Genomic DNA, 13,979 nt, shown 5'->3' on the forward strand with positions numbered 1-13,979 from the left:
TTTTGTTGTTAACCTTCTTTTGTTACTAATTGATTTAAAATATAAAAACTGTGCACATATTACTTTAATAAAAATTTTCAAAAATTCTGAGACTCAAAGCATCAAGTTCACGTGTGAGCAATGAACAACACGGTCAAGCAGCAGAGTCCCAGGGGCGTGGAGAGAAGTGTGGTTCTTCCGTTTCTGCCCAGCCCTCGGGGTTTCTCCGGGCTGTTGCGGGCCCCCGAGCTTGGGAACGGCAGGCTCCACGTCGCTGTCGCAGGCTTCTAGGAGGCCGGGCGAGGGAGACACTTTCCCCAACGGACGAGGCGGGGACAGAGCGGGGCGTCCTCTATTTGCCACGCCCAGAGCACCCTCCGCCTCCCGTCCTGGAGCCTCTGAGCACCGTCTCCCACGCCCCTCCCCCCGCCCGCCCCCCCTCTCCGAGGCGCCCTCCCCCAGCCCCACCGGCCGCCGCCCCTCCCCCGGCTGCTGCCTGCGGCCGCTGGAATCCCTGTCGCCCCGGGACTCAGCTGACAGCGGACAGACAATGGTATTTCCCATCAGCCTGGGTATCAGGAGCCGGCCTTATCCAGCGGTGTTTTTCTATTAGTCTAACACCCCATTGTCCACCGCTTATCGCTGAAATGTTGATGTCATGCCTGGCTTGGAAGTGGTTTCTGCATCTCCGCTCGGACGGCTTCGCTTTAATTGGGGGAGGGGGAGGGGTGGAGGAGCCCATTTATCAGAATTCTCACGAGAATGCACCCCTTTCCTCCCCTCAGCGGGGCCGCCGAGGGCGCCGCAGAGGGGTGGTTCCCCGCCACCATTCCTGGCCTTTCTCTCTGTCCCTGGCTCTCAACCTTGCTGGCCTGCCTCGGAGCTGAAATGCTGGGGAGGGTGGAGGATACTGGTGTGTGCGGGGGTTGCCGCCCTGGGCTCTGGGCTTTTGGAGACCTGCTGTCCCTCTGGTGAGCTCTGGCTGGGGAGGGCACAGGCTCTTCCTTCTCTGACTCTCTTGCCTCACCAGAGCTTGTTCTGGGTAGGAGCTCAGTAAGAACAAGGGATGAAACCCAAGGGCAGCCAGCTGGGAAGGTCCAGCCCAAGAGCAGGTAGAAAACTCGAAGACCCACCTTCATTTCTGTTGCATCGCACCCCTGAACGCCCCACACCCAAACTGTGCCAGCTCCCAAGGGAAGTCTTAAAAATATGGTCTGTGCTCAGTCCTTCACGGATCCTGTTTGCTCATAGTGGAGTCTGAGTACAGGAGTGTGTGTGTGTGTGTGTGTGTGTGCGTGTGTGTGTGTGTGTGTGTTTTTGCAGCTGCCGTTTTTATAAAGCCCCTCAGAGAACGTGGTTAAGAAAGAAAGTGGTGCGTTGCCCCCCTGCCATTTGCTTGGATAAAATACTTAACCTTTCCAAGACTCAGCTTCCTCACCCATTAAGCAGGTCCAATAAGGGAACTTCTCAAGGGATTGTTCTGAGGCCAGAATTCAAACAGTTAAGGTGGCCGGCTGGATGCGTGGCCTGTAGTCCCACGCGGTAAGGCGTGGCTGCTGTGGGTATAGCCGTTTGTGGCTTGGCACAGAGCCTGGTTTGGGCCCCTGGTGAGCAGGGTAGAGGAGAGGTGCCAGTAGGGCTTAGAGGTCGTCCTCCTGGCCCCCTTCTCGGAGAGCTGGGGCAGGGGAGGAAGAGGTGGGCCACGGTGGGCTAGGCCAGCCTGTGTTGGCTGCCAGAGGGAAAATGAGAGCATCAGGCCTCAAGTTTCTGCCTCAACTTTAAAAAGAAAATAAATGCATACGGTGAGCATTTGGAGACTTCTCTATGGAGTCAAACTTAATATCTCACGGGCCTGTTTTGGAGTGCTCCTGGGGAAATCTGATTTCAAACTCCATTTGAAGGTAGTTTTTACCGTGCAAAGTGGCCTCGTGAACCTAACTTAACACACACACAAACCCCGCAGGCGGGTCTTACTCCTTCAAGAGGGTGAGGGGCTCGAGGCCTGCGGATGACACCGAGAACGGCGGAGACACTTGCCATCCATCTGTCCCCCTCCCTGCGGCTCCAGACCCCAGGCTGATAATAAGCACAGTCCCTAAAGGCCGGGGTCCACACGGGAACCCAATAGGTTCTCACCAGACCCAGTGAGGCACGCTGACGAGTCTCCACACCCATGTTAGTCTCCATACCATGAGGACCCCGGGATCACAGAGAGCCAGAAGTCAAACCTGGGTCTTCTGAGTCCAAATCCAGGCCTTTTCCAGGACATCCAGTGGCAGCAGATAAAGCCCTTGGCTTTGCCTCTCAAACACACATTCCTGGGACGAAAAGAAGCTTAGAGAATAGGGGCAGGGACTGTCTGCTTTGTCATGGTGTTTACTGGATGATCTTCTTTCATCTTGCCGCATTCTCTGACATCCCTGGGCATCTTGACCCAGAGGCCAGGGCTGAGGGGACCAAGGGGACCAAAAGTCCAGGACAGGGTTGTACTTGCTTGGGCCCAATTCCAGGCCACATGGGATCCACTTCTTTCTTGATAGGACTTTCTTTCGGAAGTTCCAAAAGTTGAATACTAGAATGAGACGGAGGCAGAAATAAAGTGCCACGTGGGTAGGAGATGGTGTTTTCAAGGGCAGCTTTAAGCGAAGCAAATTTTCTTTCTGTGAGGGCTTTGTAGGATTCCTACAGGTCTCAAATCTCTCCTCCATGGACTGGGTAAAATTGCACCAACGATCCTTCCATCTGTCCCATTTTAAAGTGCAAGTCAGTCACGAACACCTTAGTGTGAATGAGTAACTCACATGCTGTCTTCTGCGAGTGCTGGGTGCCCACGGAAAACACTGAGGGGAGAAGGGCCAGTGCAGGAGGAAAGGGGCATGGAAACAGTAGACAAGCATCTGCTGCACAGTTTATCCAGACTTGGCTTTTATTATTATTGATATTATCGCATGGAGTAGGATATCTTTTTCCTTCCAGTTTCGCGTTTGGAACACATGTTCCTTTGGCTCAAGGCAGCGTTTCCTGGGTGTCCCCTTCCTCAACCAAGCACTTATGCTCCTTAAGCTTTGATGATCTCAGAGTGTAATTTTCTAGAAGTTAGGAGGCCTGGCTGGGTTTCTTGGAAGATTCTTACAGACATCGAAGTGCCTCCTCCCTGCCCAGATAAATAATCGAGTTTAGGGAGTTATCAGAGCTCTATACTGTGTTAGCACACAATGCCCGGCTCATCTCTGTAAGCTTGTCCCTTTCTCTTTTCTGTGTTCTGCCTCTGTCCTTCGCATCTCACCTTTCTGTCCTTTCTCCCGTGAGATCTGCAACTTTGCCACTGAAATACCTACTCACACAAGAAGTCTGTGGCCTGGATGAGGAAGTGATGTATTCTTCCTTGACACATACCTCCTCCCCAACCTTTATCTCTCACAGAACCCTTAACAGCACTCCCTGTCCTTGGCAATGATCAGTCGTTCATTTCTCATCATCACCTCTCAACCGAGAGCCCCATCGGGGTGGGAGCAGGTCGCTGTTGTCCCCACTGTGTCCCCACGTCTCAGCCCAGGGCTGGCACACAGAAGGTGTTCAGGAAATAGGGGCCGAGTCAAGGAACGAGCTGAGGAAGGGATGCTGTGCAGGGAGCAGGATTCTGCGGGGGGGCAGGGGGGATGGGCTGTGTCCTGAGCTTCTGAGGCAGGACGGCCGCGTGGGTGAGTGACGGCAAGGCCATCCCAGACCTCAGCCTGCTAGAGCAGGAGCCAGAAGCGGCGCTGGAGGCTGAGGACAGAGCAGGAAGCGGAGGTTCCGAGAGAAGATGACTGTCCAGGGTCAGCCGCGGGGACAGGGGCAGCCGCCTCCGGGCTCTTCCTGACGCCAGCTCCTTGCCGTCTCTTGGGTCCGTGCCTCGCCTGGCTCTGTAAGGAAGCAGTGGCGAGAGTGTCACGCCGCAGGGTGACCAGGTCAGACAACCCAGGCGTCTACACGATGACTGCGCCCTGCGTGGATGGCAGCGCCAGGCTCCTTCTCAGGAGGGAGAGCAGAGGGGGGGAGTGGTGCGTGCAGCGCTGGGGACACACACACACAAGCGCTGCTCAAGCAGGCTCCCCACGTGCCCGCTGATGCCCGAAGCCAGAAGAGGCCCTGGAACCAAGCGGGTACCACCCAAGCCTTCTCCGCAGAGTGGCTGCTGCTCTAGTCACCAGAGACCCCCTGCGGCCACCCCAGAGGTGGGGGGGTCACAGGGAGGAACGGAAGAATCCATGGACAGGGAAGATGAGGAATCAGCCTTTTGGTTGAGTTGCCACTTGTACCAGCCATCCAACCTGCAGCAAACACCCCTGGAGGGAACTGGGTTTCTATCTGGCCACCCTCTGCAGCCCCAGCACTCAGGACGGGTAGGAATCCTGGAGGAGGTGGGATCTGCCCCGGGGCCTGAGCCAGAGCGCAGCATCTCATTCCCAGACAGAGGCCCCGGCCCGCTGGGCAGCTTCTGCAGGGTCCTTTTTGGTGAGGCCGTCCTCCCAGCTTCCTCACCCTCTTTCTCTCCCCTCCTGCGCCTCCCCGGCTCTGGCTCCGAGGGTCTGCTGCCTGTGTGCCGCCCCTTTATCTTGTCTTCCCCGGTTTCCACCACTATCAGCCGCTATCTAGCACAATCCCACCCGGCGGGCAGGGCAGGAAGTCGCCTTGACTGTCCTCTCTACTTTCCAACCTCTTCCTCCAGAGACAAAAGCAAAAACAGCCTGTTAACAGATCTGCCATTTCCCTCTGCTCCTTGACTTCATTTCCCACTCATTTTTTCACAGCCTCGACTTTCTACCGCAGGCCCAGCGCCGGCCCAGGGCTGTCCCCTCCCAAAGCCGCCTGCTCCCCTGCTCCTTTCTGGCATCAGTCAAAGTGGCCGACTGGCCATCTGCGAGGATGGGGCAGGCCTGCCTCATGGACTGCGCGACTGTGGCTCTGATTGGAGCCGCAGGAGGATTTTTTGTTTTTGCACAAAGAGCATCCTGAATCCGTTTATTATGTCACCATTCACCCAGACATTCACTGCGCACTTCCTAGGCTGCTGTTGGGCACCCGGAGAGGCGCAAGATGAGACCTCTGCCCTCAAATAGGGTGGAGAGCAGGGAGGTTGCTGGACGGGGTTAAAGGGCTCCATCCAATGCCTCGTAGAAGTTGCCAAGTGCAGCCGAGCACTCGGAGAGTTCAGAGGGGGAGAGATGGATGCTAACAAGGACAGCAGACACTTGTCAGTGCCTCTCCCTCACCAGGCACTGTGCTAAGCTCTTGCGTTGTTGACTGGTTGCATCCTCATCCTCGTGACAAACCCTTGGGCAGGTGAGATGATCATCCCCAATTTGCAGACTGAGAGACTGAGGCTTATTTATTTATTATTATTATTTTTTTACGTCTTTATTGGAGTATAATTGCTTTACAATGGTGTGTTAGTTTCTGCTGTATAACAAAGTGTATCAGCTATACGTACACATATATTCCCTCATCTCTTCCCTCTTGCGTCTCCCTCCCTCCCACCCTCCCTATCCCACCCCTCCATGCGGTCAGAAAGTACCCAGCTGATCTCCCTGTGCTATGCGGCTGCTTCCCACTAGCTATCTACCTTACGTTTGGTAGTGTATATATGTCCATGCCGAGAGACTGAGGCTTAGATGGCTAAATCATGGCTAGTGAGTCCAGCAGCTGGGTTCATAGCTAGAGCCCCGTTTTCCTTGAAGACAAAGCTTTGTACCATCTTCATCCCCTTTCTCATGCCCCTTGGTCTGTGGCACATGCTGGTGGGAGAGTGAGTGCTGGAGAAATCTCTGGTCAAGATATTTAATGGCGTCAAGGCTCAGTTTTCTGCAAAAGGGGTGATGACAGTACCCACCTGTCAGGTTTGCTGTGGGTTTTAGAGGAAGAGTGTGTATAGTGTGCTTATCACAGGGACTGGCACACTGATCTGTATTTGGTAATTCTTATTACTAACACAGAAAAGGTAGCAGGAGAGGCAGGAGACTGACTTAGGAAGTGGATTGTCAGGGTTGAGATAAATTTTGCATCTGTTTTTCAAGGGCAGATGCCCTGGGCATCATTATCTCAGACTGAGAGGATCTGGACTGGACAGAACCCCAGAGTTTGTCCAGAGTTTCCCATTTTCTCTCAAGTTTACCCTAAGTCTCCCTGATGCTCAGACAACCTGTTAATTTCAAAATCATCTGGGTCCTTCAAAAGCCTGAGCCCCTTCTCTTGTGTTTACTGAGTTTCATTTTTTCTTTTTTTTTTTATTGTGGTAAAATATACATAACAAAAAATTTACCATTTTAACCATTTTTAAGGTTAAAAATGGTACAGTTCAGTGGCATTTTATACATCCACATTGCTGTGCAGCCGTCACCACCATCCATCTCCAGAACTTTTTCATCGTCATGTACTGAAAGTCTGTCCCCGTTAAATATTATCTCCCCCTCCCTCCAGCCCCCGGCCCCTGGTGCTCTCCTTTCTGTCTCTATGAATTTGGAAACTCTAAGTGCCTCGTATAAGTGAAATCATATAGTATTTGTCCTTTTATGTCTGGCTTGTTTCACTCAGCATAACGTCCTCAAGGTTCACCCATGTTGTCACATATGTCAGAATTCCCTCCCTTCTTGAGACTGAATACTATTCCACTGTATGCACAGACCACACTTTGTTTATCCATTCATCTGTTGATGGACAATTGGGCTGCTTCCACCTTTTGGCTCCTGTGAATAATGCTGCTATAATCATGGTATGCAAATATCTGTTGCTGGGTCAAATGGTAATTTTAGGTTTAATTTTTTGAGGAACCGCCACACTGGTTTCCACCACTTCACACTCTGCCGGCAACGCACAAGGGTCCCGATTTCTCCACATCCTCAGTAACCACCTCAGGAAACAGCGTATTCTTTATGGGTGTGGGTGTAAATGGGATTGGTGGGAAGTTCTTTTTATCCCGAGCTCAAACCCTCTAGTACCCTTTACATCTGCCCTGGGCTGGCCCTGGGACCCAGCCAGTCTAAGTCGGCGCCCTCTTCCCCCGGGGGTCCCTTCGGCAGCCTGGGGCAGCCCCTGCCCAGCGGTCAGCACACTGACCCGCTCCCGTGCCTGTTGGCTTCCGCCTCGCCCTGCCGGATGCTGACATGGGGTTTCCTTGCTGACTGCTCCTGGGGCCCCTCCTGCCCCTGAGTGGGCAGAGACGCCGACAGGACGGGGGACGCCACTCCCTTTCTCAAGGAGGGTGAGTTATTGGAGGGATCGCTGGCTCCCTGAGGAGTTAAATCATCCCTTGACTCAGACAACAGCCCTTTGCCCCACGGAAGAGCATCACTCATGCCGGCACCCGCGGGACCAGGCTCTGTGTCAGAGGAAAGTGCGGCTCCCATTCCCCTCGCCCAGAAACTCATTAATCATCCCTATTAGAATTTCTGCTCCTCAGATTAGACATGGAACAGCTGGCCGAGCGGGGTCTCCCGAGGGCTCCAGCAGTTTGTTCTGGGAAGCAGGAGGGGATGCCTCAGAGGACAGGGGACCCAGATGCCAGGACTCTGCCCAGACTTCCCGCCAGGGCCAGCAACTCACCCACTTCTGGTCCCTGTGAGACAGCAGGACTTCGGGCCCCGTGTCCCTGAGGACTTGAATGGCTGGGGAGGGGGACCTGGGGAGCCCAAGAGTGGGCTATGGCCTCCATGGCCTGTTTGTGGTGGCTGCCCTGCCCTTAGGCCAGCACTTGGCCATGCCCAGGCTCAAGATTCTTGGATAAATGTTGTTGTAAAACTCTGCCCTGAAGTAACACGGGTCTCTCTATTCCCCAACTTCCTCATCTGTAAAGTGGAAGAAAGCCTGGGCCACCTCTAGCTCTAACATTCTGTGACACTAACATACAATGCTCTACGTGGATTAGATGCACGGCGAAATCAGCTGGTGCTAAGGTTGGTTTGGCTGTTTCAGTTGGAGTGGTGGATTGGACTGACCCTTCTGGAATGTCTATAAACTGTGCAGATAGCACCAGATGCACGAACAATTGCTTTAAAGAAGCAACCTGAGGGACTTCCCTGGCGGTCCAGTGGTTAAGACATTGCTTCCACTGCAGGGGGCACGGGTTCCATCCCTGGTCGGGGAGCTAAGATCCCGCATGGCAAGGCCAAAGAAGCAACCTGATATATCTTCTTAGAGCAGTAGAGCCAGATTCGCAGCAGTTAAGAAACCTTTTTCTGACAGTGGGAGTGTACGTTAGAGGCCCCTGAATTCCTGACAGGCGATGTAGCCTAGTGTTGACACCACTGCTAACTAGGAGACTGAAAACAGTACTGCCCTAGCCGGTTACGGGCGAGTATTCCCAGACCCTTGCAGTGTTGACCGTGGCTGCAGCCTGATCTCATCACAAACTCTGGTTGACTGGTCCCCAGATGTGAGCTGTGGGCCCTCACATTTCCTAAGGGATTGAAATAGCACAAATCCATTCCCACCACTGGGTAAATAAGGTCTACCATCGGGTCTAGGAATGTGAGCTGATAGAGGGGAAGAAACATTGGATTAGGAATCAGAAAACTGGAGTGGTCACCCCAGCAGGGCCACTAATCAGCTGGATGACTCGGCAGACAGAGTGGATAGAAGGGTGTTCTCTGCCCAGCCTCCCCCCATAAGGTCTTGTATCACCCACCCCATCACATGCTTAGCCAATCACTGACCTCTACCCTCGGATACAGTGGTTGGCACATGATGCAAATAGGACCATTTGTGTGTCCTTCCCTGGGATGTATATAGGCTATTGGGAGAGTGAAGTTCTTGATGAGGTTGCTGAACTGACGTTACAAGTCTAGGGCGGTTATCAATCTCCTTTCCCCTCTGTATGGAGAAAGTTTGCCAGCTGTAGAGAAAATGAGGGCAAGCCTCAAGCAGAATGAGAACTATGACATAGTAAAGGAGAGAGAGAAGCTTTGGGAACGTCCTTTGTGAAAGTAATTGCAATACAGAAGGTCACTTCACTTCTAGGGCCTCCCTGACTCATTTTATTCATTAAAATGAAGATACTGGAATAGGTGATGGCTAAAGCTCTCCCAGCTCTGTGAGTCTACTTCCTTCTATGAGAAGCAAGGAAACGTGGTCCAGCTCACTTAGAAACCTTACAACAATTTAAAAAAATGTTTAATTCAAAAATTAAAGAAAAAAAAGGAAATCTTACAACAAAACCTAAAAGCTAGACTTTTTTCCCCTCAAAATCTTGATATTCACTCCTGTGGGAGGAAGGGTAGGGAGTTGATGGTTGTTGGGTGCTTACTGTCTGTCAGGAATTGTAGACGTGTTTCCTCATTTATTTTTCACCAGCTCTTTGAGAGAGGTGTTAGCCCCCCCACCTCGCAGATGAGGAAACCAAGGCTCGTGAAGATATGTAACTTGCCCAAGGCCAAAGAGTTAGTGAGAGCTAGACAGAGGGTTTGAATCCAGATCTGTATGATCCAGCCCTGGCTTCTCTTCCTTATCATAAATAATTCCACAAGCATTTTTATGTTGGTCAGAAGTAGGCGCCCACTGTGCGAGCCTGATTCTGGGGGCAGAAAGTCTGACCAGGCTGCGCCGATACTGAGTTTGTCTTCAGCCATTCTCCAGGCTGTGCCGTCCAAAAATGTTATGTTTTATTAGTATGTGAAGCAATTCTTAAGCTGCTGAGTTCTTCTTGCACTGGCTTTTGAAAATCCTTGTCCAATCTCCTGGCTGTCTGTTTCCACCGTGTCTTAAGATCCTGCCTGGACACAAGCTTCAAACTTGGGTGGGATGTGGCAGGGGATTAAAAATTCTGGGAGAGGGACAATGCCACCTCTGAGGGGTGTGCACTAGACCCCCAGCATGACCCTAAGGAGGACGGGGAGTGGTTTTAATCCTAACAACAGCAGTCACTCATGGAACCTGTGCTGTGTGCAAGGTGCTTTGTGTAGCTTGACTAGTCTTTACAATCACTCTGAAAGGTATCCTTTGCCCGCACTTTACAGGTGGCCAAATGGAGGCTCAAAGAAGCGAAATAACTTGCTGTGCTGCTAAATGCCTCCAAACTGCATGCTCGTTCTGACACATCACAGATGCACTGGCGTGGCCTGGAGATACCTGGGGTATCCTGCATAGGTGACGATTACCCCTTGCCCAAGGCGTAGCCAGGGTCCGCTATTTGGAGCAGGCAAGCCAGGCCGGGGATGGGGTCTGCACTGGAGGTGGGAGATCTGGAACAGCTAAGGCTCCTCCTTTGAACACTGATCTCTCCTGCTTTATTGTGGCTTTGGCAACCATTGGTCACATCAACACGACACCTTAAAAATGCTGAAGGAGCCACTACTTGCAGGAAATGTGCTCAGAGTGTAGAAGCCTTTTTGTTCCTCACAGCCAGAGGGTGAGAGCCACTGTGACTGTAGGAGGTCTTTAAATCTCAGAGTTTCGTCTGAGAGGTGGATCCAATTGTTCATCCTTGGGACTTGGAGCTGGAAAGACCCTCAGTCCCCTCAGCAGAGCCTCCCGTGGAGCTATCCAAGGTCCTGCAAGTGCTTTGCCCTGTGTTCCCTGTAATCAGCTGACACCCCCCCACCCCCCGCCGCAATCTTTCTACCTGGGTCCTTGGCCTCTGGCCTTCCCTGGCTCTGGGCCCCACCTCCAAACTGCATGCTCGTTCTGACACATCACAGATGCACTGGCGTGGCCTGGAGATACCTGGGGTATCCTGCATAGGTGACGATTACCCCTTGCCCAAGGCGTAGCCAGGGTCCGCTATTTGGAGCAGGCAAGCCAGGCCGGGGATGGGGTCTGCACTGGAGGTGGGAGATCTGGAACAGCTAAGGCTCCTCCTTTGAACACTGATCTCTCCTGCTTTATTGTGGCTTTGGCAACCATTGGTCACATCAACACGACACCTTAAAAATGCTGAAGGAGCCACTACTTGCAGGAAATGTGCTCAGAGTGTAGAAGCCTTTTTGTTCCTCACAGCCAGAGGGTGAGAGCCACTGTGACTGTAGGAGGTCTTTAAATCTCAGAGTTTCGTCTGAGAGGTGGATCCAATTGTTCATCCTTGGGACTTGGAGCTGGAAAGACCCTCAGTCCCCTCAGCAGAGCCTCCCGTGGAGCTATCCAAGGTCCTGCAAGTGCTTTGCCCTGTGTTCCCTGTAATCAGCTGACACCCCCCCACCCCCCGCCGCAATCTTTCTACCTGGGTCCTTGGCCTCTGGCCTTCCCTGGCTCTGGACCCCACCAGACTTTGCCTGCCTGATTTACAGTACCGTGCCCTTTCACTCACTTTCTAGGTCCTGCTGACCTGAGCTCACTGGACCCAGTCCACGATGGCCTTGAGGGTCAGCCTCGAAGTCAGTCCAGGGCTCCCCCTTAACTACCATTGTCCCTGCTGCTAATCAGCTGACCCAACTGTCCAGCACTGCATGTCACTCTGTCCCTTACCTCTTCCCATAGCCACTTGGTTTCTTGGGTGGTTGTTCCTTGGAATCTGGTCTACTCTCAAGAGATACTCAATTTATTGATTTTGTCCATTCTGCTTTCTCGGCCCCGTAACCAGCCATTTATGAAATGTTTCCTGGCGTTAGAGCAGTGCGGATATTCTCATTCAATAAGGCCCATGACTTGAGGAGACGTGTGGCTCTGTCTTATGATGTGGTTACATCTACTCTGTGTATCTCAATACAGCAAATGGATTCTTTAGAGAGAATTGACTAGAAAATGAGCTTCCATCGAAATGTGCCACTTTGCTTTCTCATGAGAACCAGAGCTCTGGTGTTCTGGTCTCAGCACTGCCCTTGACCAGCTGTATGACCTTGGGCAAGTCGTGTAAGCCATGCATCCCTTCATATCTGCTGTCATTCATTTACTTTCTTGTCAAGTATTTACTTACCATGCATCATGCATCATGCCTTAGGCTAGGTGCTGGGGAGGTTCCAAGGAGAAAGAAACAGTTTCTGTCTTCAAGGAACTTACAGTCTAATCCGGGAGACCAATATGCACATGGTTAAAATAAAAGTAGTGTAGTAAATTATTACAACAATAGGAGCAAAGCGCCGAGGGTACACAGAGGCCGGATCTGCCCTTGCCGTTCCCTCTGCTTGGAAGGCTTTTCCCCCAGACACTCATATGACTCACATCCTCACTTCTGTAGTTCTTTGGTCAATGTCATGTTATCAGGGAGGCCTCCCCTGACCACCCTATTTGAAATAGGAACCCCGCCCCTGGCCTGGCACCTCCCTGTGTCTCTCTTCTGCTTTTGTTTTTTTTTTTCCATAGTACTTATCATCCCCTGGCCGGGAAGAATACGCCCATCTGTGAAGTGGAGGATTGCACTAATGATCCCAGTTGAATGGTGGTCCCAATACATACGTTCATATCCTAGCCCCAGAACCTGTGAACGTGACCTTATTTGGACAAAGGGTCTTTGCAGACGTACTTAAGTTAAGGATCTTGAGAGGAGGTTATCCTGGATTACCTGGGTGGACTCTAAATTTTTTTTTTTTTTTTTTTTTTTTGCGGTATGCGGCCCTCTTACTGTGCTCCGGACACGCAGGCTCAGGGGCCATGGCTCACGGACCCAGCCGCTCCACTGCATGTGGGATCTTCCCAGACCTGGGCAACCACTGCGCCACCAGGGAAGCCCTGGACTCTAAATTTAATGACAAGTGTCCTTATAGGAGACAGAAGAGGAGACACAGACACACAGAGGAGAAGGCCACTTGAAGACCAGGGCAGAGACCGGAGTGATGCAGACACCAGCCAAGGAAGCTGGAAGAGGCTGGGAAGGATGCTCTGCTAGAGACTTCGGAGGGAGCAGGGCCCTGCCAACACCTTGATTTCAGACTTCTGGCCCCTACCACCCTGAGAGAATAAGTTTCTGTTGTTTTAAGCCACCAAGTTTGTGATCATTTGTTACGGCAGCCACAGCACACGGTGCAATCTCTATATTGCTCTTCTGGTCATCTTCAGGCCAAACAGTCTGAAGCCTAAAGCAGAGTTAGGGCTGAGAGTATCACTCAACAATGCCGACATTTTCAAAGGATCATCAGCTGTATTTGTGGAAATAGACACAACTTGGGAAGGACATTGGGTGCCGTAGATCACTCCTTATACACGGGGCAGGGTAAATGTGCAGAGCAAGGGTGCGATCTCCTCTCAGGATGAAGAGGAAGACGTGTGACACTTCAGGCCAAACAGTCTGAAGCCTAAAGCAGAGTTAGGGCTGAGAGTATCACTCAACAATGCCGACATTTTCAAAGCATCATCAGCTGTATTTGTGGAAATAGACACAACTTGGGAAGGACATTGGGTGCCGTAGATCACTCCTTATACACCGGGCAGGGTAAATGTGCAGAGCAAGGGTGCGATCTCCTCTCAGGATGAAGAGGAAGACGTGTGACCATCTGGTCCCAGTGGGATACGGACACCTACCAACTTTGCCTGCAAAATAAAAAAGGGGATGCATTTTAATTACAGCACGGTTTGGAACAGAAAAAAAACGAGAAAGGGTCCAAATTTCTGTAAGTAAGTCGTTATATAAACCATAGCACATCTTTACTTGTAGAAGCCCTATGTATGAGGATAGTGTGTGAGCCCATCTAGTGGATTAGTGCAGTATATTAGAACCTACTCATTTCTAGATGTACCCACAGAAGCAGGGAAATCCACTGAAAAGACCTCTCAGGACACAAGCTTAGCTGCTGGCCTTGTTACCCTTGGGGAGGGGACTCGATTGAGCAGTGTTCTGGGGGATTTTCACTCCATCTGCTTGTTTCACTCTTTTTACAGTGACTGGAGCCATTTAAAAAGTTCTTTTCTTTAAGTAAAAAAAGATGAGAAGAAACGAGCTCCGCTGTGAGTGTGACTTTGGGGTCACTCGGACCTTGCAGCCCGCGGGCGGGGGGATCTGCGGTTCTCTGCCGCTCCGGGCTCGTAAATGCTGCTTCGACTGCGAATGCTTCTCTTTGGTTCCTCGTCATTCCTGACGGGGCCTTGATGTGAAATCTGTG

Source organism: Lipotes vexillifer, unplaced genomic scaffold (genome assembly GCF_000442215.2).
Source record: "Lipotes vexillifer unplaced genomic scaffold, Lipotes_vexillifer_v1.1 scaffold770, whole genome shotgun sequence".
In the NCBI taxonomy this organism is placed as follows: domain Eukaryota; kingdom Metazoa; phylum Chordata; class Mammalia; order Artiodactyla; family Lipotidae; genus Lipotes; species Lipotes vexillifer.